Below are 26,056 nucleotides of genomic sequence, written 5' to 3' on the forward strand. Positions count from 1 at the left end.
CTTAGATTGGCCCAGAAATCCCACCTGGAGTTTGGCTTCAGGGGCTCAGGATTTGAGGTCCACTCTTTCAGTACATCAGCCACCAAATTCAGCTCTTTGCAAGAATATGCTTCAACGTGGCCTAAGTGAATTCCGATGAAAACCCAACCTTACATTGAGGGAAGAGTACTCAGATAGACTTTTCCATCAGTTAAGAAAGAGACTCTAGTTAAGCCTGTGCAGTTTTCCCAAAGAGGCAGCACCATGCAGCTTGAACTCAGCAGCTCCTGCAAGAGCCCAAAGCTGGGAGATTTATGCAGGTCACTCGTTAACTGGCTCTAGTACCAACTTCTTTCAAGTCATCCATGCTCATGGCAAGTTTCAGTTACCAGGACCCATAAAAACAGGCTTTTCCCTCCAGACTATAAAGAATTGCAACCTAAAAGCATGTCCCAGAGAGTTAGCTTACCCATGTCACTGCCAGGAGTACAACAAAAGGTGCCTCCCACAGAGCAGAAGTGGGGCGCTTGGTGGCACACCACACACACACTCCGCCCCGGATCAGTATGGTCCTTCTTAAAAGCTGCTATGGGAGGAAAAGAAAAAAAAAAAAAAGGAAATCCCTCCCTATAATCACTTCAAAGCACATTGACTGGGAAACAAAATGCAGAGAACTGATTATTCTCACATGCTCCAGCTCCTGCAGAGACCCTTGTAAACCCATGTGGCACCCCAGGGCTAGTGCAGAGACTTGGGAAACAGTCTGAATCCCAGGGGCCTTGCTAAATATCACAGACAATTCTCTTTGGTACCAGTTGCAGCAAAGGAACCAGGGAAGATGACACATTAAAGAAGGTCAATAGAAAAAAAAATGGTTTTTTCCTGTCATTACACACCCTAGAGATGGCATACTGTGGAGAGTAAGTGAATTAAGGAAATGCAATCCAATATTTTATACGTATTGATTATTTGACGCTCTCCTGTTAAACCACTAGCTTTAAAAGCTCTTATATATAGGACATAGCTGAAATACATAGATGATGAGTTTGGATATTGTCTATGTTGGCGTAAATCAAAAACAAGTCCACGGATAAGAACAGAATTAGAGTGGATACAATGAGTACACAAAAAAATATTCAAAGCAGCTTACAGATTTAATGCATTCTGCTGACAGTAGTCAGGGGAGAGGCTGTTTGTTTATTTAATCCAGAGAATTTTTGGGCATACAGAAAAATAGAAGTAGGTAAGGCTAAACCTAGATCCCACTGCAATTTTAGAAGGTTTGCGTATCAGTTTCTATGGCTTGTAGCACTTGTTTCTGAAGGCGAAGTTCAAATGAATATCACCCAGGTGGCACCGTACAGTCCCCCCTTCGCTAATCTTCATGCTGGAGCAGCCAACAAATTGGCAAAACTAGTTCGGCGGGCAGTCAGGGGAGGGATGGAAGCAGCACACGGTTGCCTTGGAGTTATCCAGGGTTATCTACACATCACACTGTACGCTCCCTGCTTCTCATAATTAGAGTGTCTAGACAGGAGATGATGCTGGTGAAGCAGCAAGTAAAAAGGTTTTGCAGAGTTTTTCAGAGGAGCCCAGCTAAAGCAGTGATTACAACAGAATGACGGACACAAGGCTTGCAGAACCCAGCTGAGATTAGAGCCAATTTTGACCCGAGTAAAGGTCCTTTCATAACCCTCCACATCCTGAAAAAGCTGCTGAATCAGAGCACTGATGGCCCAAGCACTCAGGAGGGCTCAGAGCTTTTGAACCAGCCTCAGACTGGAGGTTTCTGCAAAAGTAATTGCAGCTGTGTCTCAGCTTCATCCAGATGCTGGCATTTAGCAGCCTCAACTTGTGTAAACCAGCTTCACTCCACTGAATTCAACAACAATTGACACCAGCTGAGAATCTGGCTCTCGATGTGGTTTAAATATAGTCTAAAGAAAGAGAACTTACAGAAGGATTGCCCAGTTCCTCATGTCCATTTCCCCCTTGGGGTAGGGCTGAATAAGATTATTTTTTTCTTTCTAATTTAGCTCCAGTTATTTTTAACAACAGCATTATGAGCTCACATTTATTACAGCACCTTCCATCCTCCAGGAGCCAGGCTGCCTTTCAGGCTTCACCAGGAATCACAGAGAGAGACGGACGCAGCACTCCGCACAGCGCCGGGATGGAGCCACCTCTGGATGCAACACAGCCGATGCTCACCACACGCAGAAGCCTGGCCACAAACACAACAAATCACTGAGGGGACTAAAACAATTCAGCTTCAGCATTGCAAGAGCAAGCCCCATCCATTTGCACAAGGAAGCAATCCAAGCAGCAGTTTCAAATCCTCCCTTGAGCTGGCCAGGAGATGGACATGATGTTCTTACAGCCATGCAGGGTGTCAGGATCACACATTGTGGCCCTACATGCGCAACACGAGGCCAGATGGCCACACATACTGCTGGGGAAAGGCAAACATGACTGACCTTTGAGAAAGGAAGAGTAGCTGGATCACTCCTGCTGTGACAAACCAGGGCTCTGTTGGCATTCCCCCATCTCTTTAACTGAAATGTCCCTGCAAAGCCAAAGGATATGGCTCTGAAGCCAGTTATATGGCAATCTCCATGTGCAGCATTACCAGGCTATGATTCTCCAAAACTTTAGCCACACTGCAGTGACACTTAGGCTGACTGTTAACCAAGGCAGGGAGGTCATTTGTGCCAGTGGCAGGAAAGAGATTTGCTTCGGAGGAGCTTCAGAAAGCTCAGAGGTCTGACGTTCCTGTTTGGGAGCAGATGGGATAGTTGCCATCTCTTTTTCAACACGAGAGAGAAACTGCGAAAGTAGAACAGGAAAAATAAGTTGTCTCATGGGCTAAAATCTGTGCAGTTATGCTAGAGGTAGAGTGACACCAAGTTTTGTTGACAGCGGTATGGTCTTTTTCTGGGCTCAGACTAGGAAGCTAGGGCCCCACTCAGATGCTACCATATGGCAACTGCTCGGAAATGGCATCTTCCAGACAGTTCCCCTCAAGCCACCACAGAGCAATGGAAATGCAGCAAATAAAAGCTGTGGCCACCACCCAAATGCTCCATCAAAGACGTGAACTCTGGCCTCTTAAAAAAAAAAAAAAAAAAAAGAGAGAGAGAGAGAAAAGAAAACCAACACAAACAAAAAACCAGATCCATTAATGAAGAATAAAGCACAAGGCGAGGGGTGATGAAAACAAATAAAACTAAGGCTGTAAAATGCCTGGTATGTAAGATGTGTTGAAACTTGCTGCTGACAGCAGTTTGAGCAGACATTCGCATGCAGCCATTCATAAGATGCATAGTAATTACCTTCTCCGGGAGGCTGTATTATGATGATTTCTTTAAGCAGAGCACAATATCTCTAGCAACAGGATATAATTACAGCAAAGGATATGCCTCTTAACCTCCTTCCACCCCCCAGCCAGCTCAGGGAGAGAGCTGGGAGCTGGGGGCTCTGTGGTAGTAGTTTACCCTGTAGCGAAAGTTGTTTACCCTGTGCTACTGCACTCAGTACTTGGAGACAAACACACTTTTGATAGGTGGCATTGCTTTCACAGGAACCCAACTTCTTTCCCCTTCAACTTAGGGTGGGAACACTCCCAACACTGCCGGACATTGACAGAGCTGGCAGCGGCCACCAGGCCACTGGAGGAGTTCGGCACAGCCAGGCTCCTCTGGGCCGACACCTTGGTGGTAAATAAATAAATACCAAAAATAAACAGGCAAGGGAATGACTCAGAACAGAAACATGCTGGCAGTACTGCGAGGTGGTGGGTCTTCCCACCTCCAGGGTGGGACCTTGCTGGCCCCAAATACCCCACTGCAGAGCCCCTTTGGAGAGCTAGCATCCTCTAAAGAAACACCCAAGGCCCCCAGATAGGACTGGCACCATACCCAGCATGGGCCATGGTGTCTCCAGGGGATGGATGCCACCTCCTGGTGATTACCTGGCCCATCTGCAGTAGCTGAAGTACCAGTGTTGGTCCTCTCAGCTCAGGTCCCTGGGGCTGCCTATTCTGTTCCACTTCTACAGCCCTCCTGCAGAGAGGCACAGGAAATCCTGTTGCTGCAGCTGTTGGATTAATTCATGTAGGGTCCAGAAGTAGAGAAAGATGGAGGCAAAGACAAAGCCCTAACAGATGTGTGTTCAACCAAGGGACCTGGTCTCTCACATTGCCTCCATCCACCCCCAGTACTCACTTCTCTGGATTTCTCTGGGATGGTGAAGTGTCCAGCACAGTCAACGGTGGTCAGCGAGATTTGCTGCACTGGGAAGCAGCTCAGTGTGGTGAAGTCCCATCTGCAGACCAGCAGGTCTGTGAGCACCACTTGTTCCTTCTCATTATTTCAATCATCAGTCCTAGGGGGAAAAGCAGACAGTTAACCCCTGGCCCCATGCCTCCCCACCCCAAACCGAAAATGCAGTGCTGCATCTGACCCAAGGCTCTGTTGTTTCTAGCCCACACACTAATTATCTGAAAATAAAAATAGGAGATCAACCTTCATTTTCCAAAAGCATCCAGAGTAGCTGTGCTCAGTGGCTTTGGCTGTCCATGCCAGATATTGAGAGCAGAGAGTTTGGGAGGTTTTCAGAGCCCTTTTTCAAGATCCAGAAAGGTTTACTTCCCATTTCAGGGTAGAGGACGTTTTTTGTAGATGAGAGACTGGAAAGCTCCTTTCTCTAATACGAAGCAACTAAAATTAAAGAATAACCAACATTTTCCTCGCTGGTCTGGAAATTGTATTACAAGTGAGAGTCAGCTTGGTGCAAGTCTGCAAGCTGTGATACCAATAGGAGAATTTCCCTTCCCGTTTACAAGGAAATGAGTTTTGCATCCACCGGATGGCAGTGTAGGGAGAGCAATCATATTAGTCGTAGTATGATTTTCCATTTAAGACTCTCAAAAGTGATTGCAGACACAGCAATTCATTGCTTATTAAGATCTCCCTGCATTACAACGAGGGGGAAAATCTAGGTCTCATTAATAATCCATCTTCTAGGATCTCTATAAGAGGACAGATTCTGATTAGCCAAGATCATTCAATGAATTATTTGGCTTGTCTGATAAAATGAATTGATTGATTGGAAGGGAGTATACTTTAAACAGTTCACTCTTTATAACAAAAACAAAGGCTTTAGATAGAAATAGAAATACAAATAGTAAAAAGGCAGTATTTCTACATCAACAGAAGGTAACTTCATGCACGAGGCTGGCGGGTGCTGGCAATATACACAAAGTTCTCTTCAGAGTTCAGATTCCGCAGGACTGAATTATTTTAAGCCTGAAATGGCAACATTTTCTGCAGTTTCTGTTGTCAAAACATTTCAGTGTGCAGGAAAGTCTATTCTACTCTCAGACACGGCAGGACTAGTTATCGGCTGCAGAGAGCGAAGTTTTGTTTCCTGCATAGCATAAAGCTCTACATAATAAAGCTCAGCGTTAAAATTCAGGTAAATAATATTATTTAAATCCGTCGTATCAACAAGACGATTGCCCCAGGGTAAAAAGTGGCGGAAAATTCGCAGGGAACAGAACGTGGGAAGCCAAGCCACGGGCTACCCTCTTGCCACTAGAGGGCAATAGCAAACAAGCGTCAAAAAACTCGAGGCGAGTTGATTGCGAGGAACTGGTGAATAAAAAGGAAAAAAAAAAAAAACAATACAAAAAAAAAACCCAAACAACCAGTGCAGTTGTGTTTACCGAGGCAGGAGCCGTGGCTTCCCGGTGAGCGCCGGTCCCGGGCGGCGGCGCCGCTCCCCCGGGAGGCGCAGCCCCCGCCCCGGCTGCCGGCGCTCGCCCCCGGGCAGCGGGCAGGTAGCGCCTGCCCTCGGCTCCGGGTTTTGGTTTGTCTGCGTTAGTCAGCGGAAAATATTCACAGATGGTTTTGGTCTAGAAAACAGCCACAAGTAAAAAGAAGCACTTTTAACGGCATGTGTTTAAGCATCATCAAATAGGTGGTCAGATGCGTTCTGAACAGATGATTGATCTAACATAACCCATCATTCAGTTCCAGATGTTGCAGAGAGCGAGAGAGGGAGATGGAGAGCCTTCAGTAGTCTGATCTATTTGACTTACCAAAGGAAGGTTTGGAGGTGATTTGACCTAAATATTAACATTTCTCAGCGGGGGACTGTGAGAGATACTAAAAGGCCAAGAACCTAACAAACCAAATTGTAACTAGATCCAGAAGCTCAAAGTAAAAGCTGGATGAAAATCAAACTGGAAATAATATGAGCATTTAAAAATTAAAACTTGCATTAATGCCAGTAGTTAATCACTTGAACAAATCACGTAGGGGAGAGCTTTACTCTCCACCCTTGGAGCTCTTAAAACAAGATTTGCTGTCTGCCTAAAACATGTGCTGTAGCTTAACAATGAATTATTAGCCTTGATGCAGACATTACGGGTTCAGGTCTCGTCTGAATGAGGCAGAAGGTGAGACTAGATTAGCAGCATGGTCTGTTCTTGTAATTACAGTCTACAAATATCAACGTTCTTGTCGCAGAGAATTCTCTTTCAGCTGTAGGGGCTGACTCCCACCTTTGCAAACTCACTTCACAGGCTGTGTCGATGCAGCAGTGACAGCAGCTCCAAGGACTTCACCACAAAAGGAGCAGAGATGGCCTTTGGCTAATGGGGCAGCTTCTGTTGCCCAGTCATCACCTTCACTTGCCTCTTCAAAGAAAAAGTGCATGAGCCTAAAAAAACCTGTTCTCTACACTATACTGTCCAGAGCCAACAGGTGGGTCATTCTGAACCCTAGCTGGGGTACTGGTTCCTGGGCTGTGGTACCAGCTGGGAAGAGACTTGGAACTGATGTGTGAGAGCAATGGAGAAGAGGTGCAGGCCAATTTCAATGGTTTGAGCCTCCAGAGAGACGTTAGTCATACAGAGGTCATGCAGCACAGAAAGTAATGCCTGCAATGTCTACCCTTTTCCTTCCCAGTCCTGGGCCACAGGCAGATCTTTAGTGAAGGAGAAGGAATTTATAGTGGATACAGCTCCTTAAGGCACTGCATATTGCACAGACAAACACAGACCTGTGACTCAAGCATCCAAAAGCATCGTACCACTGAAACACCCCCAGCGTCAGCCCAGCCCTTGTGTGCTGGAGGGCAGACAACACCAACATAAACAAAAGCTCAGCCTTTCCCACCAAAGGCACAGAGCAGTGCTATTCCAGCTCAAACTGTTTCCAACCTAACCAAATGTCAGTGCTTTACAAGACTGGACAGTTATAAAACAGACAGCATGTGATGACAGCGCACTGACCTTTGCAATAACTTGGGGTTATTTCTCTGCAGAAGCAGCATGGGGTGGTGCAGGAGTGAGGCAGGTAGAGAGCAGGCAGAAAGCAGCAGAAGCACACAGCACTTGGTGCTCGCGCTCCTTTGCGAAGGAAGGACTTGCAGACACTTCTGAGTGTTTTGTCAAGGCTGAAAGGTGCTGTCAGTGAGCCGAGAGAGGTCAATGGGAAACAGTGCAGGCACAACAGACAAGGCACGCTGCACCAGGCAGGGAACGATGGCCTCGTGTTGAAGTGGGAGTGCTGGCCCAGGTGAATATACCTGCCAGGCCTCCAAAAGCCTGGCTACAGCAGTGAGGGGAACTCAACATACTGGGCTGATGGCTCGGTTTTCTGAATTGGAAAAATATCCACTAAATTAAAGCAAGAGGATTTGCTGTGAAAAGGAAGGTGATAAGAACATGTTTGGATGTTGTACTGTTTTGTAGGACAGGATATGCCCTGGTCCAGCCTCCTCCAAGCATTCCCCCCATGAGTCATCTGCATCAAGCCTCCCCCTCTCCTTCCTCCCCCTAACCCTGGGGTCCTATGTAATGCCCCCATAGGTGTCACTCCTGCTTTCTTCAGGCTTGGACTCTCACGTGTCTGCGCACACGTGATCTCTCTAATATCTGCAGCCTACCCCTGATAAAAAAACCCACACATCTGAGAGGGAGTCCTGTTTAGCCAAAGTGATCAGCAATTAAAACCCATCTCTTAGGATCAGCCAGCAATGCCTTTCTTCTTCTGGCATATAACTAGAGCAGTTCTACAAATCAACAAATCGCACTACTTTTCTGGGCAGGTCATCCCCAAAGCAGAAGGCCTGGAGTGACAGTGGCTCTCCCCCTTTCCAGGGCTAATGGCTTATGGGGTGCACCTTTATACACACTCACACACACAGGCCAAGCTAACACTGTGACCTTAAAAGTAAACACTGGAGACAAGACCATGCTCCTACACTCTCCTACTCAATTTGCAGAACAGGAGAGAGGAGGTTATGGGACAGCAAGTCTGATGCAAGCAGCTGTCAGACTGACACAGCGCTTGTGGATGTAGGAAAGTGAAAGCATCTAGGTGGGAGTGCACAGCTGAAGTAGGGGTCGAAGGGTTAAGAGAAGAGAGCCCATTATTCATCACTACCACTGTGTTCCAGGCATAAGAAACATTTGGAGCTAATTAGAGGGAGAGCAGAACAATGCACTAGAGAAAGCAACAATGCCCTGGTTCAACCCAGCAGATGAGCTCCGTGCTCAGAGCAAATTGGTCTAAAATGAGTATTGCTCCATCTCAAAACCAGAAAGGTGTGACCTACTTCTCTGACCCTGGCATCAGCTGGCAGGAAGAGAATTGACAGAATGATTCTTCATTCCCATCATGTGGAGATTGAGCATATTTAGTCCCATTGCAGAAATAAAAGCCAGCAGCTTTTCCAGCTGATTTGGGGTAACTAATAACACAGAACTGCACTCATTAACTAAGCTGGTTTGTACTGTAAAGAGCTCCAAGCCAACAACTAAATGGGCTTGGTATAAACAGCCATGATAGTGTCCCTGTGACTTAGGAGCCTTAACTAACAGCCTTAATGTTTTCAAATGTAAAGTATGTTCAGCTTTTAAATTATTTCAGTGGACTTTTCTTAAGGCTATTGCTCCCAAATAGTGACAATTTTCAAAACTGAGACTACAGCACCTGGATGCTATGCTCTATGCAAGATCCAGGAAGCACTTGGGACCCTTTCAGATGAAAGCTCACAGAGAATTATAAATAATTAGCTGTAGTTCTGGAAGTTATCTTCCAAAGCAACTTAGAAGTTGCAGTGTCAAACTAGCTTGATTTTATTGTGAGCAGATTATTTGGGTGCTACCTTTTAGTGAAGCCCTTTTCTCAGTCATTCAGCTTGCTGATCACAGGCTTTATGCTCTCAAAAAGAAATGAATACTTCCAGTTTTGGTGTCTGGGGAAGGAGGGAAAATGTTGAAGGCTCAAAAGAAACTCATTTATCACTGGAATTGTGAAAGCCGCATGGTTGTGAAAGCCGCATGGCACTACCTGTATTTGGTAGCCACTAGAAAGGCAGCTTTAAAAACTCCTGTCTACAGGTAGAAATAAAGAGATCAACATTTAACAAATCACAACTACTCTTTATAAGGAGTGCCCACCAAACATTTTCAAAGCTTACACAAATCACCACTTCAGCTGAACTGGCTTGAAAGCCACTTTGACACACCTTCAAAACATGCAGCAAAGTGCAGGACCTGGAGGATGCAGCAGGCTCTCCCAGAGAAGGGAAAATTGTCACACAAGCCAGACTGACATCTTCAGTGACTCAGCTACACTTCAGATAAGGAAGAGCAGGTCACATTGCATCTGGCCTATGCCACCCTTCTTTACTAGATGGGCCATTTAGAAAATAAATATGCATGATTGCCAGGACAGACTAGTGCTAACTTGAGTATCCTTGCTAAAAGGAGGTATTACCTCCAGTGGTCCAGAAAGAATGTGGATGGGCCTGACAGCATCAGAGGATCACAGTACCATTCCCTACCCACACTTACTGTTATTGCCAGTTGGCACTTAGCCTATCATTAGGCTAAGGAACCTGCAGTACATGCTGTGTAATTACACTGCCTTGGCAGTATGCACCCAGCCATTACAAGATAATTTCACTATAGTTACCAGGATGCTAGAGGCTACAGGGTAAGGATGATAGCCCCAGGGCCACCACTTGCCAGACCAAATGCTGCTATGACAGTGCAGAGTTGCCACCTAACTGATTGCATCCTTAAAAAAGTTAACGTCTCCCCACAAGAAGGGCAAGAAGTGAAAGCAGGAGGCAGAAGCCAATGGCAGGGCTAAAATGCCAAGTGAGAGAGCAGAAAGCTAGTCTTTGTGTTTGGGGGACTCTACAGATCTGGATTCCTGTCTTCTGACAGAAACTCCCCACATCTCAGAGCCTAGCCGGTACAATGGTATAGATCCTGGGGAGCAGATATTTGAAGAGATGCCTGTATTGAGGATACTGTATCCCCAAAGGAGGTGGAGGAAGCCTTCTGATAGCGTATCTTGTTGCCAAACTATCAAATCAGTTCTTGCAGGGATCTGGGTATATTCCCTATGCTGTCCACAACACCAAGATAATAGCAACGTTTTTGTGTGCAGGTTCTTCTGTGTACACACCAGCTTAAAACTGGCTTTGGAAAAGGAGCTTCTTCATCCCCACTTTGTCTGGTCTGTTCCAATCACAAATTCTTTGGAGAAGGGACTGGCTGAGGCTCAGGGCTTATACAAACATCACCCAGGACTAGGAAATGCAGCATCAGTTTTGGCTTCTCGTGGCACGATCAGATAAAAAGCAGAACTGGCACCTTCAACCTGGGGTTTAGCAACAAGAAGGGATTTTAGTGACATCTGGGAAGAAAGCCGTCCAGCCATGTACTAATGGCTGTCTGCCGGGTTGGAAGATATTGTTTTAACATGACCACTCTCTACAGGTGGGAAAGCCATTTACTGAAACTCCTCTACTCTTTTCTGCCTTTACCTGCTCTACTAGGATTAATTAATTCTTCTTGCGTGAAGTGATTTTTGGTTATGGACTTGGCCAGAGCAGCAAATCAGATCCGACCTTGGAGAACAGTGGGAAGCATTCAGTACCACAACATTGTAATGGAAATGGATGCCTTGCAGTAATTCTACGCTAAGCTATCTCCTCCTTTCAACAGTCTTTTCAGGCACGTTGAATAACAATAGTATGAGAGTGAGAGAGTATATCAATGCCAGTTCTCTACCAGTGATGCTGGCTCCTCCAGCAGCTATCCATTCTCTAACAGGTATAAACGGCCGCCTTCCAGCCACATTAACCTTTACTAACCCAAGATCATGTACGGACTTCTTTTCTGCTCCTCTTTAGGATGTCAAATAGAAACCATGACAAGTTTTTCAAAAAGATCAAGAGGGGAAGCAGTATTTAAGACTCGAAAGAAAGGCCTTCTCTTAATGGATGATGTCTCGGGCTGGTATACAGCTGTTCAGCACAAAATGACTTTCCAAAGCACCTAAACCTGATCCTGCCAGTATCTACTTCTGCACTTTTCAAATGGCTTTGTGAGACCTCAGAATTGTCATGAAGGCAATAGACATTATTCTTGTCTCCACTAAATCTAGGGTGCCACCTGCAACAATTCTTAAGTACAGAACATTTACACTCCCAGACAAGAGTGACGTGCCACCTATTAGACTGAAGAGTTGTCACTTGCCAACTGCTAGGATTTTCTTAACTAGAAATAGGCACTGCAGAGAAGCATCAAGCTCCAGCAAAAAGAAGAGCTCTGGCATCAACCTTTATTGTTTCCTTTAAAGAAATTTCTAACAGAGACCTTTAAAGTGAAATCAATAATGATTCAAGTTCCCATCTCCCCTTGCCTGCTTTGAGCAAATCACAGATTTACTGACATTGACATATCTGTTATTGTTATTATTATTACCTTGTCTAAACAAAGAAAGCAGTAATAATTTCAAAAATGCATCCAGAATTTGTGATCACTAGGTCTCCAAGTATGTTTCAAAAAGAACAACGTAATTATCTCAGTCTTATGGGTGATTATCTGCATTTTAATAGAGGAATAACTAAGGCACAGAAAGAGGAATTAACTTGCTCAGCTGGCCAATGAAATACCAAGGAACAGAACCAGATATCCTGAAGCCTCATCAAACACCCTCCAGATAACACTCTTGTTAATATGATCAATTAGAAACATTACATATCACCCATCTTCAAAGAATTTCACAAACAGTGAACAGACCTCATCAGTGTTAAACCACACTGTGCATCTCGGTATCCCATTGCACCACCTGCTTTGATCATCTTTGCTCTGTGGCTATAGTTCATATAATTAATAGTTTTCATCCTAAGAGGAGTGAGATAATTGACTCTTCTAGCAATCACTTCAGAAGAATTATTACTGGAAATAGGTCTGCATTCTAAATATACACCTACATCTAGATGAGCTAGGCCAAATTCCAGCTCCATGTGAAGCAATGCTAGCACCAAGGCCAGCTTAATCCAACTGCCTGGGCATTTGTCCTGTGTCCGCGCACCTCACACGCACCACTGTGCTGCACCTCTCCCAACCCTCCCATGTCTTCTTTCCAACAACCCATCACTTACACCACCACCACAGCCAGATCCCACATGTACCTTCATGACCTCTCAGTCAAAATCCAGAAGCTTGAGAAGTTTTCTCTATACTCTTGATGACGTGGACCTTCTATGGCTTGGTCAAACAATCCTGGCTAAAACAAGGGAACGTTGCAAAAGCATAGTAAAATAAACCTGACAATAAAAGACCACAGCTAAAATCTAACTACTGCTGCTTCTTTTCCAGATCATCAGATCAATGTCAAATGCATAGGTGGTACCTTCATAGAAAGCCATTAAAATTAGTTTCCTTTACATCTCCATAATAATCAAGTCAAAATTACTCAGCTAGCCCATCACCTATCTTCGATCTGGCTTTAAATAAATAAATATATAAATAAATCTGTGTCCCAACATGCCTCATGCAGATGCAACAAGGCAGCCATGATATCCTCGCTGACAGTCTGTCATAGGATTCATCACAAGGGAAGACCTACTAGCTCTGAGAAAGCAATACCTCAGTCACTAAAACCAAAACATTGAAAACTACCTAAATGATCTCAAAGATCTTGAGTTGTTACAGTAGAAGCCAAAGTGGAAGCACAGGGAGCCTCATGGGTTACTACAATCATCTGTTGGTTTATAGAAGTTTCTAACATGTTTAAGTGGATTCCTTCTTGCACACATATTATTTCAGCAGCTTTCCTGAAACTACATCAAATTTAGAGCAATGTTAAACAAAGAAGAAAAAAAAACCAAAGACAATCTGGCTGATTCTGTATGAAGCATTACTATCAACAGCTGACAGAAAAGACAGAACTGGAGGGGAAAAAGTGTGAGCTACTGGTAGTCTCTCCTGAAATATGAGAAGGTGTAAGAGGTGTGTGAAGCCCCCAGACCTCACATGTTCCTCTGCCTAGAAAGCCCACATGATTTAACATGAGTGGCTTTTCATGTCAGTAGGAAAATGCAGAACCAGGAGCATTTTAGACAATTTCAGCCTCCTTAACATTCCTCCTGTACAGCTCTGATTTGACTGCATTGATCATCTTTGCTCAGAGGAGATAAAGCTGCTTTCCAGAGAAATGCAGAGCAAAAGGATTAGATAGAAAGGACCATAATTAAGAAAGCCAGATATTTCTTCTACTAGCAAGTAGGATTCAGTTCTGCAAGTTACTGTCTACACCTTTAGCCCCCAAAACACCTCCGATCTGCCTCCCAGTGTTGGATTCTAAGCCAGAAAATAATAACTTTATCACATAATCATTATACTTGGGGTTTTAACCATCTGAATAGTAGCCTCTAAAATTAAGGCTTAGTTATGAGTGTGTTGGTATGTTTGATTTCATACACTTATGTTATTTGACTCATATAAGAAGAGTTTTACGCGGCTGAAATCTCCAGATTAGTTTTTGGGAGTATGTAGCGAGCCTGAACTGGCAAGATCCAAACCTAAGCACAGGGAACTTGTCTATTAGAGTGTTGCTGCTCACAGCACAGTGCAGGCTATGGCACACAACAAAGACCCATTAATTGGACAGTAACGATCCCACGGGTTTAGTGCCATTCCTCTATATATCACATGTTCTTAATGGTCAAATTCAGGGATAATTATTTCCACACACCCCCTTTCTCTTTTGGGTACAATAGGTCATGAACAGCCACTGATGGTAGCTTAGAAATATCTCTGCTGATGAGTATGGCTCTCCTGAGGTGGTGTTTTGGAACAGCAGTCTCCAAGACAGAACTAAAGACCACGTTCACATCATGTCACAGATTAGTGGCTTTCAATGCTGCTTTTTTTTCCTTCCAGAAAGCCTCTCTGCCTTAGATTGGTACAGAAAATAAGGACACAGTCTTGCAAGGTGCCAAGCAACTTCTGTCTCAGTGAAGGTAGTAGGATTTTAAAGAGCTTAGAATTGAGCCTTTGCAATAGATGACTGACACAATAAATTCCAGTGATCAACCAAGCACACTCTAATACCATCTTTGTACATTCCCATACTACATTTACTATCATCAAAAAAGGCGTTGCAGTTGGTCACTGCAGGGTAATTTCAGTCTCCTCTACTGTGCTCTGCTTCCTAAGCATGAGGGAATAAACCACCACCAATATAACAAATTAGACAGCAACATACGTTAGGAATTTGCTGCAACTCCAGCCCTCAGTGACTAGCACAGCTTCAAGTGTAAACAAACAAAAGCTGCAACTTGCGCCAACTGTTTACTCTGATTTTAAGTCAGGGTTAGCTTTGCCAGTACAAATTATGCCTCCCTTTGTCTTCAAGAAAGCTGGCTGTAGACTAGAGAAATTGAGACAATTATTTCTTTTTTTTATTAAATGAGCTGTCTGATTAGACAGATCCTTTTTCACCATCTTTTACTTCTCCATCAATGACCAGGGATTTTACAGCATTTATTATATCCCATGTCTTCCACCATCACTCAAATATAGATTTAGCCTGTATCCTAACTAAAAGTTAGGGAGATAGAGATTCACCTGCTGGTGAAAATCACAGCATGAATGCCAGTGAATGAGATCAAACTACTGGACATTTCTTTGCCCTGTTAATGTAAGTCACGCAAATCCAATTCAAATTCGGGGTCATTAAAGCAGAGTGCTGGTGATTTTCTTCGCTGTATAAAAGCTGAGTATTCCAGATGAGATTCCAGCTCCCAAACACTTCCCAGCATGGATGGGCTAGTGAACAGTGACGAGAAACTGTTACTGGCTTTGCTTACCCCAGTAATGAAGGACTTCATAGGACGCTGCTTTGCACGAGGGCTTGCACAGAGAGTGGGTTTGGAAGTCACAGGTGAGGGCATGGACGTCCCAGTCAAGTGAGAATCTGAAGCTTTCCCATTACCATCTTCATCATGCTTCTCTTCCAGTTGCCCCATCTGGAACTCTTACTTGTTTTTACCATCTGACATTTCAACAGCCTAAAAACAAGCAAAACAACCCCTTTAAACAACCAAAATGTTTGATCAGATCTTTTATATAAATGAAATGCTAGTGTATGCCAAGCATCTGAACTTGGTAAAAATAAATGAGTGCTTCAAACCCACTATTGTTCTCAAGGTCTCTGACCTTAAAAACATCATTCTATTCTATTTGTAAACAACACAGACATGACAGAACATGTGAATACCACTTCACCCTTTGGTAGCAGCATCTATCCCAAGACCTCAAAGTGTTCTGCAAATATTAGCTAAGACTCTCATGCTTCTGAAGAACTCCTGCTCTTCTACAAATATTAGCTGAATCTCACCCCACGCCACCCAGCTCATAGGAGGTTAGAGCTATTCTCCAAGTTCAGAAAGGTTGAATACACCAGCTAAGGTTATTCAAGAGTTCTACAAAAGACTCAGGAAACAGAAATGTGAGTTTCTAAGACTTTTATGTATGCCTGAACCTCCAGAAGTTTGCCCAGAGTATCATCCAAACCTGCATGCCAGTTTTGGCAACTGTGATAACACCAGACCCAAACCTAAACCAATCCAAATTTAATTTATACAACAGAAAGGAACCGGGAAAACTGAAATGGTAGTTTACCCACTCACATTCTCTCCCCCACCTTTTTAAGTTTCATAGTCATTTATCCTTTTGTGCACAACCAGGTAAACCAAGGAATAGGAGGCCTCAACCTGCAATTTAGCAAGGAACAAAATATGGCATGAGGCCTGAGACACACCACACAGTTAACGTGAGCAGTGACGAGCATTAGTTGAACTCACCCAGGTTTCAGGCAGATAGCAGTTTAGCACAGCTGCACTGGTACAGCTGGACCGGTCGCTAGCCGCCGATGTACAAACACAAAGGCAAGGCCATAGTAACTTCTACATGGTAAAAAGCTTAAACTTCCTAGGAGGGCTCATTGGAGGCAATTAATTTCCAAGGCATAGAACACATGCTTGGCTTTTGCTCATGTCTCTCTTTTGCATCTTTTGTAAAAGTGGTCACGGACATTTATTTAATGGAAGTTTTTAACACATCTTGTCAAAGGGCATCACCCCAATCTCTGGCCAAAACTGCAGTTTGCATTGATTTTGATTCCCTCTGGGCTATGTATCCATCAGAGGGTAGGAACACCTTCCCTCTGTGTTTTTTTGGGTCACCTAGACTTCCCAAGTGGCCCATCTACTTCAGGATTTCCAAAAGAAATAAGTCTCACAAAGCTGGAAGCTCAGAGCCTGCATGTTGCAGGGTTGAAATACAAAGCAAAGTTTCCAAATATGCTTTGCTTTTCTGTAAATGACAGTATATTTCGATTAGGGAATCAGTTAAGAAGAATATCTTCCTATATTGTCTTCTATATTAACATAAAATTGTACCCAGTATGATAAATATGGTGCCCAGTCTATAAGTACAGATAATGTGTTATGGGTTTCCCTCCCTCCAGAATTTTCTCTTCTATATTTTATGCAGTCTTCAATCTGTATTGAACCTAAACTGAAAGAGCTGAGTGATGTTGACACAGGAGAAAGCAACGATGATAGCAGAAGTATGAGGTTAAAGTTCTCCATGTGGTTTCTTTACTGTTGGGTAGAAGGGGCCAGTCCACACAGGTGTTGGCTTTTGGCCTTTTCACAACGTATTGTTGACTCTTGGAGTGCACCGTGACCATTACACAACTCTGATAATGAGTGTTCCCAGAGCCTTCCAAGCACTACAGGAACAAAAAGTGAAGGTCAATGGACAGCTTCATGACAGCCTACAGTTATTACCTGGTTCCTGCAGTAGGGAAAACTATTTGTTATTACAGTGTGCTTAAAGCCACAGGTAAAATGCAGAGCAAAAAGTGAGAGCTAGGAGCCTGAGCCAGCCAAATTCAGAAGGAAAACAAAACCTACATTGTTAACTTGGGATTGGGTGGGAAGGTCCAACACAAGTGGTGGATTGTTTCCCCGCATGTCTGCAGCTCAAGACTGGCTACCTTTCTGGAGGTAAAACACAGGTCCCAGCTTTTGGTGGACGGGTAACTATGCAGATTTTTGGCAGCATGACTTATGGAGTTGATTAAACCACAACAGTCAGTCTCAGTCTTTGATACGGTGGTTCAAAGTGGGGAAGACCAAAAAAAAAAAAGCAAACGAAAAAACAGAGGTCTGAAACCCACTGTCTTTATTCTGTGACTCAAATTGCTAGAAGGAAGAGAGTTCTTCAATCAATAAAAGTGATTTTTCAATCAGCAGAACTGACACACAGGCCAAAAAGGTTGAGAAACACTTCTGCTTTTCATAAGAAGCTTGCAGAACTGTCCTTAGAATGGCAGTCAGATTCCCTCTTCCTAGAGGTCTGCTGGAGGTCATGCTCTTAGACTGGTATTGTGCTCACTTCCCAGGTACTTTGGCCTTCCTTCCTGGCTATTATGTGCCCTGTTCCCATCCCCTCACCACCTTTCACTTGAACCCATTGAGCAGTTAAATGCTGTGTACCCCTGGACATGGTTACCAATCTTCATGCTCTCCAAAGGCTTGAAATATTTCTGAGGCAATACAGTAGGGCAGAGCCTCACAGTCCTGGAGAGTTTCCTTTTCTCCAGAAGTAGGTTAGGAAAGTGAATCTCTTTCCTCCCTTAATAGGCTTGTCCAACTCATAGTTCCTTGTCTAAAGTGCTGCTCTCAAACCTTGTCTTAGCTGGTATGATGGAAAGTCTCTACCCCCTCGTGCCACCCTACTGCAGATGTAAAAAGGTGCTTAGCTGGAATTACCCTGGCATAAGGCACAGGGAGAAGGACAGACAACCTGGTTGCTGTATCACTTCCCCTTCGCTGCATGGAGCCCCAAAGGCTCCCCCCTGTGATTCCCTGAACTGAACTGGCTCTGCAGGCTCCAAACTTGCCACGCAAGTCCCCCCACCCTCCCATACACACAGGTTACAATCAGCACTGCCAAGAGGCCCCAGTACTACGGGCAGGTTCCCGTTCTGCAGGATATTGTATAAACGTAAGCTAAGACACTCCCTGCCCTGAAACGCTTTATGTTTAAGCAGAAAAGAAAAACAAAAGATACAAAATAAAGGGGAGGCCTTAATCAGTGCATACAGTTAATCCAAGAACTGGGCTTTTGTTGCAGAGCAATATAAGGTTTACCACTGATGCTGCTGTTGATATTTCTAATAGACCAGTGGAGTCAGAACACACCTGGTGTGTCTGGTGCTTCCCACAGGCCGTGTGCGCAGCCGGGGACGGCTTGGAGCTAGGCGACCTTGTCTTTGATGTTGGATGTTGGGACGAACAGAGGATGAATCTGCCTTCGAAGCAGTGTCTTCATACCTATCAACTTATGCCACGCCACAGACTTCTTTTGAAGTGAGAGAGCAGTTACACAACGTTCTCATCTTCACTTTCCTGCTGCCCCATCCATCCATCCATGAGGAAGTCATATAATCCCTAACAACTTTGTAAGCTTTGCAGCTTACTCCTGCTCATTTCAAAGGAGCTGCAAGTGTTGTGTTCTTTTCATAGAACCCCAGGGAACTTCTAACCTCAAAATTAAGCAAAACAAAGTCCTTTGAATATTTTCCAATTAACCTGAGATTGACACTCATGTTTTTCTCTCAGTGTTCCCACTATTTGAACAATTGGATTTCTCCTGTATGCTCCAGTTGCCTGGCCTTTTGCAACATCAAAGATCTAAGTAATTCCTTTCCCAAAGATTACTCTGGTTTTAAAACACAGAGAACCTTTTCTACTAAGTTCACTTCTACATTGCTCTTCTAGGTTGTGTCATTTAGTGGCATAGATCAGAGAAGCCTTGCAGCAGCACAAATCCAGGGAAGATATCAAAGAAGAGATAGCATGGCAGGTTTCTCATATACTAGCAACAAGAGTGAGTTAAGACTGCTGAAAGCCTTCACAAATATCCAGAGAAATGTCTTTCTGTCATGACAGAGGTTTAGTTCTGAACATCCAGAGCCAGCAGAGAGCATAATTGCAATGCCATAAAAAATGTCACCATTTGTAATTCATGCAACAGGCTGGAGGTAGCAGGCACTGTCCCAGTCTGGTGCTTGCAGAACGATGCTGTCCTTCATGAGCCTGCAGGCCTGTTGGCCAAACTTCATTTGAGCTGATGGTGACACTGGAACACAGGAAACACTCTCTCGGCTAAAAAGGCAGTTCTGCCAGCAAAGTTGCAAGTGGCTTCTTTGCAACCCAGAACAAAAGGGAGGAGAAGGCTCCCAACACATAGTAAAATAGCAGCACGCCCTGCAGATACACAGACCACACAGCACCTAGGGACCAGCCAGCACATTAGTGACAACGTGTTTATACCATTTATTGCCCACTGTTGCTTAGGTAAGGCACATCTAAAAGCTATTGGGCTGATTGCCAATGTGTCCCAGCTGCCGAGGTGGGAAGTTTCTGAGCACTTTCTGCCCATTAGCTTGCAAATGTCCCTCTGAAGAAGGTAAAATATTGTTACCCACACTGTATAGATAGTAAAAGTGAGACAAAGAGAGCCAAGTGTCCCAGTTCTCCCTCCCTTCTTTCTAAACCATAAACAACAATAATCCTTCCCCCCATTACTGGACCGAAAAGGCTCTTTCAGAAAAAGGGAAGCTGACCCTTGCCTGGAACTGAGTAGCCAAGAGTAGCTGGAGACAGTAGCCTGAAGCCTATGAAGTGCCTGACATGGTTGTACCCTGAGATCTTTTCCCCTAGCACACCTCTGGGGTCCTTGTGAGTACTCAGGAAAACATGCTGTGCTCTGTATGCTCAAGGAGTTCACCTTCAATAAATAATCTGAACAAAGGGAGTCAGTGCTGGCACAGTTGCATGGGTTGCTGCAGGGAGAGTTTGCAGCAATGTCAAACTCACCTTTGCTGGTGGCTGCTGCCACTTGCTGGGAAGCAATCCAGCCCTCAAAGGGGAACACTTAGGAATATCAAGAGCCAAGAGCAATTTCACCCCCATTTGATATTTAGTTAATATCAAATATAAAGGACACTTTCCAGCACATAGCAAGCAGTCATTGCCTCCTTGAAAGACAGTTAAGGAAGATCTGGGTTTTAGCATCCTTAAATGATATAACAGAAATATATAGAAATAAATTTTTTTGCAGAATAATTTCAGGATAATATTGCTCAGTAAGCACCAGTAGCACTCAGATTATGCTTGGAAATGTCCTGGGTCAGAGGCATATTGTTGACCCAATCCAGAGAGCAAGCAGTGAGCCCCATGGGCAGTACTGTTAAGAATGTTGGGCAAAATGGCCAACAGCATCCTTTCTGCTTTCTATAAAATGAAGTGGCATTCATTCTCCCTATCCTGGAAAAACAGAGAAAACAGTGGGTGACAAGTCATTCTAAAGGAAGAACAAGGTCCAGGATTAAAAAATAAGGACATATTAAAGTGGTGCTGGAACTCCCAAAAGTAGCTAGATCCACACTATGAAGCAGGACTATGCAGCTTTCAAGCCCAGATCCCTAAGGGCACTTGGGGTCTCTTGCAGCCCATATCAGATTTGTTAGTATTGGGTCAATGTACCAGCCTGAAGCTCGTCCAGAGAATGCTGTTTGGTCTACTGGTATACTGCAACAGGTTTCAGCAGCAAAGGTGGTCCTTCCCAACACTGAATTTAAAGGATGAAGGAAAAGATACATTCACCTCATGGTTGATGGGAGATGATTGCAGCCCTACAGAAAGGCAATAAAAGGAACATGAAACTTAAGAGTAGTGAACATTGAGAAGAGCAGTAGTTGGCTTGTCTAGGAATGCAAGTTTCCAGTCTGGCTAGCTCAGAGCTGATGATTTCCCCTCTTCCATGAGTCAAATATACCAGTGATAGCAAAGCATATAACGAAAGTTTCTATTGCCTAGAAGAGGAGAAAAAAATTCTCCCTTAAGGTAACCCCCACCACCATGCTCCTGCTACAGTTTCTACACGCAAAAATTCCTGGCAAAACCTGGATCAGAAAACAACTTTATTGCTAAATAAGTGCTAGTAGAAATAGGTAAACAGCCTTGCACTCTGTCATACTCCCTGAAAGATTCAGCATGCCAGCAAAGGCAGCACAGATTCTCAGAGCAGTAAATAACCAAGCAGGCAGAGCAAACAAACATTTGAAACTCCATATGGCAGAAAACCTCTCTTTGGAAGGAGGGGGTGAAAACAGTTTTGTCAGAAAGAAGGAAGTTTTCTCCCCTTCCCTTCTCCCCACTTCCCCAGCCCTTCCTTCTCTTGTTTACTTAGTTTCCCTGTTTCTAACCAAGTAAGAGAAAATCTAGTATTTGTGGAACTGGGCTCTTTCTGTTTAACTCCAGCTGTGCCCACAGCCCACATACTGGCTTGGTAAAATTTGCCCAGTCTGACAAAGTGGTTTCTCAAGCTTGAAATAAAACCATAGTGATTTTTACACTACTAAAATGACTGGCCTTTGACGGGACTAGCAATTATCTATGAATTCCAAAAAGAAAAAGCTCGTTGTATGGCACAGCACTTTGTCTGGGGATGCAGGGGCTTTCTGTGCTTTTTGCTATAGCTCTTCAGCCTCTTTAGAAATATGGCAGCACAGGAAGCTCCACAGGAAAAAAAAAACAAACCACAAAACACGAAAACAAAAAACACCACAGAAAGACAGCTCAGAGGATTTTTACCTGTCACAGGCATGGGGTTGGAGGGACCTCAGCGTTGGTCTGAGGTCAAAGAAGCAGCATCATCAAAATTCAGAGAAAAGCTCTTACCAGGAACACCAGCCATGAGGCTCCTTGGGGAAGATGGGCTCCTGCTGTAGTCCCCACCACAGGGTAGTTGTACCACTTTCTTTATAGGGAATACCTGCAGGGATAGACCCAGAGATGAAAAGGAAGGCAGTTGATTTCCTTATGTTTGATTTAGGAGGAGTGGTTACTTTGAGATCTAACATCCAACCATCAGAGAGGGTCTGGGGCCTGCAACTGTGTTATCCGGTATCAGAAAGTCCCCTTGGGCAGGGTCTGTGGGAGCAGATGCTGACCTCAGCCAGGCAGCATGAAAACAAACCTCATCACAGAAGGGCAGGACATCGTGAAAGAAGAGTACTTGGGAAAGGAAACAGGGAGAAACCAAAGCTGAAATCTTAATGTTTCTAGGAGATGCAGAGAGGGATAACTCAACAGGATGAGACATGGCCAGCACAGGGTTGCATGAGGGCAGCCTGAGTGTCTGAGCAGGGCCAGCAGCCTGAGCCAGCTGGGGAAGGAGCAGCGACACCTCTGCTGCAACCAAGGGCTGCTTCCAGGGCGGCAAGCAAACCTGTCGGTGCCAGCCATGATGCTGCTTTCTGTTTGTCTGCTTGTTGAGGTCTGGCAGACAGACTTGCCCTTCGATGTCTGTCTAGTTAGTGCCCAGCATAGCACCAAGGGCCTCTCAGTCCTGCTTGAAGGGAGAGAACATACCTTTGCCAGGGATGAGACAGGCATGGGGAAGGTAGGTGGGAAGCCCATCTTGCTTTCATGTCTTTTCAGACTGAACATTTTGGAAGGAAAGTTTGCCTCGGACTGAGCCTCTGTCTGGGATTAATTCAGCTCAAATTTGTAGTCACCGCAGGCAGCAGGGAAGCTGCAATAGCTATTAAAGAACAAGCCAAAGAAGTAAAAGCAAGCAGAGACAAAGAGTAGCCCTTGCCCTCCCCTAAAAACAGAAAGGAGGCACAGGGATCCAAATTAAAAAGCAACAACTAGTCACCAGTACTAGCAAGTCACTGTGGGCTGGCCAGCAGCAGAACAACCGCCCCAGCCAGAGCCTGTCTGCCAGCAAAGGGCTCTGGCACAGCAAGCGTGGCACACCCTCCTCAGGCTTTCAAACCCCAGCTGAGCAGCCCAGAGCTAACTGGGAAGGCCAGCAGCAGAGCTGGGAGCGGCTGTGAACTGCAGGAAGGGGAAGGAGGGAGAGGAGTCCTGACCCCTACTCCCCACTGCAGCCCTACCGCAGGGGACAGAGAGAAGAGGCCACCTTGCCTCCTCTTGCAATTGCTGCTGGCCAGGTGCCTTCAAGATGTTGGCGCTGGTCATTCTTTGGCTGGGGGATCTAAGTGGCCAAGATACCCAGAAAGAACAAACTGCAAAAGGAAATGAGACTGTTGAATGTTGGAGACAGGAAAAATGCAACGAGACAGGTCATCACCTAGCAATATCACCCAAGACAACTGACATGGTCGCTGCCCTTGCACACATAGGCACCACTGCCAAAGCCTCAGGGAGATGACAACTTCCAACCTGAAGGCTGGAGGTGGTTTCCCATCTGCTCATCTTGGCTTCATGCAGGCACCAGGCAGCGCCGTGCCCCCGTGGTCCCTCCTGCATGCCATCGCCTGCTCGGACAGGAGGTGGCAGCAGATGGCCGCCTACAGCGCCCAGCCAGGCCCGGGAGCATCTCCCGGAGACACCCTGGTACCCAGGGGAGAAACCCGCTCTGACTCCCAGGGATGGGGCGAGAACGGCAGGGAGGTGCTCCCTGAGAGCATCAATCCTCCCCGGGGTGCGTCTTCTTCCCATCCTTGCCCCGCTGGCTCTGTAGCCCCCATCCAACTTCACACATGCCACACCCTGGAAGCACTTTGCCACAAATTGAGATGTTTTAAAAACAGCCTGCCTCAAGAAAACAGATGGCAGCAGCTAGAAACCTCTGATTATTATTGATTAATGCAGGATTACAGTTGGCAATAGGAGATATTGGGAGCAGCAGAAATTAACGCAGACATTACCAGTAGAAGGGGAACAAAACCCCATGAAGCAAAAGCACAAGGAAGGAGAGAGGCACGCTGCCCAGGTCTCAACATGCTCTCAACAATCAGGAATCATGCTCAGATAACATCATGATCCACAAATCTTTGTCCCTGGCATAATCTGTCTGCCTTCACCAGAATAAAACTTTCTGAAGTTTAAAAAAAAATAGTAACTGGAATTATTTTCTAACATTTTGAAATTTCCATTTCTATCTGCCAGCTTAGGAAATACCAATGGGCAATCAGACCAGACCAGCTGAAACAGGGAGTCCCAGAAATCTGTTCCCTCTGGATCCCTGGGGCTACCTTCCTTAGACCTCTAAAGCCTGAAAAACAGCTGGTTTTTAGAGTGCCTACAAGTCATCTCTCCAGAGCTTCAAAGGAAATTTGAGGGTTTGGTAATAGTGTACTGAAACAATGACACAAAACAGCATGGACACAAGTACAAGGAATGGACTGGGACACCCTTTTGGCCAGCCCCTACCTTTCATCCCATCTTCACAGTCTAGTCTCTCCCATTCAGATGCCCACTTCATACAGTCATCCTCCAGGCAGTGCACCACTGGCTTAGTTTGCTCTTCTGCCCCAAATGAAACTTGATCTCTCAGGCAAAGCAGCTGTGATGATTGAAGTCACTCCTTCAACCATCCTTTTTTATTTTCATGTGCCAGACCTCACCTCTCTCACATAGTATCTGCCCTTCCAAGAAGAGAGGTTCACACATCGCTGTCTGCCAGAAACGGCATCAGAGAAACCAGCAAGCAGCTTTCTTCCCAGAATGGGAACTCAAAAAGTCACTGACACCATCCCCAGTGTCTTAAGACACAATCATCTCCACTTAAACAATACCTGATCTGGGTTTTTTGGGAGTGAAGTTTGGGGGTTTTTGGGGGGTTAAGGTGTGTGTTTGTTTTGTTTGTTTGTTTTTTAAATGTCCAGCAAGGAAAATTGTATAACCTTGTTCAGAAATCCATTAAAGATTAACTCCTCTTATCCTCAGAAAATCCTGTCTCCTGTCTAGCCTTGATCACATTTTCCTCTTCAAGGTAAGCCCAAGACTTTTGGCCCTATCCACAGGCAATGTAAATGTTTTCTCTTTGCAGTATCTGTTTTTGTGCTGAAGGCTATTCACAGATCCCTGTCTCTTCACCTGCAGAAGAACCCTTCAGGATCTGTTCATATTTATTGACTTTCTTAGAACATTTCAAATATAACAAATAAGGGGAAGCAGAGGGACAGACCTTGAACCCAGCAGTTCTTCAGTAGTAATGGAAGTCATTTAATCCAAAAGTGTGGGGGGTTTTGTTTTCTTTTTTTTTTTTTTGAACCAGATGTACAATCTGTTTACCAAAGACTGTATCAGAGTAGAAGATGTAGACTTGCCTGCTTTACAGGTTACTATGGAGACATCCTTCCCTTTGGTTTTCTATAAACAGACCATGTTACGCAGAAGTGAGAAGTTCTTGGGTTTGGCCATTCAAAAATTGCCCATGATTAGAGCGTTTCACATGCCATGAAGTAGTAAACATCTCTGGTGAACTGGTTTGGTTTATCCTAAGTTTGGCCAAGGGCAACTCAGCTGACTAAGAGGTGAAGGTCAATGATACACATTTTACAGCCTTTCAATTCTTCTTTTGAAGTCCCATCAGAGAACTGATGGCTTCACTTGCTGCTAAGTTCCCAAAAACTTTGATATCTGTCCCCAGAATAACACAGGGAAATCCCATCAAGCATGAATAATCATGCCCCCTTCTCCTCAAGCATATTTCTAAGGAATTATTGTAAATTACTTTGCACAGTATTAGAACAGAAGAACTAAAAATATCAAACATTTGGTATCTATAGCACCAGCCATTGATTCGCAACGGCCTTTGGGTCACAACTACTAAGTGTTTTATTTTAGATCATTACAAGTA

General features: G+C 44.7%; 1 long non-coding RNA gene across 2 annotated transcripts in view; it reads right to left on the minus strand.

Annotated features, from left to right (window-relative positions):
- LOC142059830 (uncharacterized) overlaps positions 1-22,213 on the minus strand; it is a 47,269-nt gene extending 25,056 nt beyond the window's left edge. Inside the window, exons 1-5 of one of the 2 annotated variants that reach the window (XR_012661527.1) lie at positions 22,120-22,213; positions 15,169-15,369; positions 4,203-4,362; positions 2,457-2,805; positions 1,117-2,203 (exon numbers count right to left, since the gene is read on the minus strand). This is a non-coding gene — a long non-coding RNA (uncharacterized LOC142059830). Of the gene's footprint in view, positions 1-1,116; positions 2,204-2,456; positions 2,806-4,202; positions 4,363-4,502; positions 4,820-15,168; positions 15,370-22,119 lie in introns of those variants that run through there. The other variant, XR_012661526.1, reaches the window with a different exon arrangement.
- Between the last annotated feature and the right edge of the window lie 3,843 nt (positions 22,214-26,056).

Source organism: Phalacrocorax aristotelis, chromosome 7 (genome assembly GCF_949628215.1).
Source record: "Phalacrocorax aristotelis chromosome 7, bGulAri2.1, whole genome shotgun sequence".
In the NCBI taxonomy this organism is placed as follows: Eukaryota; Metazoa; Chordata; class Aves; order Suliformes; family Phalacrocoracidae; genus Phalacrocorax; species Phalacrocorax aristotelis.